The following is a 1,343-nucleotide window of genomic DNA, read 5'->3' as shown; positions in this document are numbered from 1 at the left end:
TGTTTCTAGCTTTCACACCCATTAGTTGACTTCAGGTGCCTCATTCACTCCACCATCATTTGATGCATTTATAGAGATGTTGATACTTGAGTAATCAAAGTTGATCAAGATGGGGATTCTCAAGTCTTCAAAGTCCAAGGCTTTGGTGGCTAATCAAGGGAATCAGAGGAATCAAGGAAAAGGAAAAAACTAGAAGTAGTCTAAGCCAAAGCCACAATAAGATAGAGAACAATCATCCTCTCCACAACAAGGCAATTCTTCATCCTCTTCCAAGAAGGGGAATGCATCTAAGAAGGAGAGACCTACTTGTTCATATTGCAAGAAATTTGGTCATGATGAGCATCATTGCCACTCAAAGTAGATTGATGAGTTGACAAACATCATTAAGAAGAACATTATCAATTTTCTATCCACCTACAAGAAGGAATCATCTCCTTCCACTTCCTTGCAGTCAAAGGGAAAATGGCAAGTGTGTAAGGTGAAAAATGATGATGACAAACTATTGCAAAACCACAAAGATCCAGCCACAAACAATCATCTCCTTCCACTTCCTTGCAGTCAAAGGGAAAATGGCAAGTGTGTAAGGTGAAAAATGATGATGACAAACTATTGTAAAACCACAAAGATCCAGCCACAAACAATCTTAGTTCTACAATAAAACATTCACCATACACCAATGAAGAAACCTAAGAACATGCAAATTAACAAATTGAAATAATAATACCATTCACATGCCAGGTAGGGTTTTATCTTCATTTTCTCCTATCTCCCTTGGTCTTGTTTGATATATTTTCTCTCAAATTTTGTATTGTGCACAAATGCTCAACAAAGAACAGATTGTGGTTGTAAAGTCGCTTGATCGCAAGAAATCTCAATAAACGCATTAGGATTAGAAGGATAAAAGAACCCTTATATAGAAGACACTTTAGAAAATGGAGGGATAAGATTAAGAGGTGAAAAGATAAATGATCAACTATGATTCAAGGGTAGGTAGAGGAAATAATAAAAAATGAAGAGGGTAGGTAGAGGAAAATTAAAAGATAAATGGCAAGTGCCATAGAAGGGAAAAAGCTATTGAATCAATTAAATAAATACATATTTATTTAATTAATAGAGGAAGGGACCAATTAAATAAATAAAATATTTATTTAATTTAGGGAAAGAATAATTTAAATAAATAAAAATATTTATTTAAATAGGGAAAGGGCTGGAAGAGGATAAGTGAATTAATTAAATAAATAAGAATTTATTTAATTAAAAGAAGACTTAGGATAAAATAATTAAATAAATAAAATATTTATTTAATTAAGCTAGGACAATTTTAGGTGTCTACAACAAGCATT

Source organism: Cryptomeria japonica, chromosome 6, assembly GCF_030272615.1.
Source record: "Cryptomeria japonica chromosome 6, Sugi_1.0, whole genome shotgun sequence".
Taxonomy (NCBI): Eukaryota; Viridiplantae; Streptophyta; class Pinopsida; order Cupressales; family Cupressaceae; genus Cryptomeria; species Cryptomeria japonica.
The sequence above is the reverse complement of the archived record's forward strand: the minus strand, read 5'-3'. Positions refer to the sequence as shown.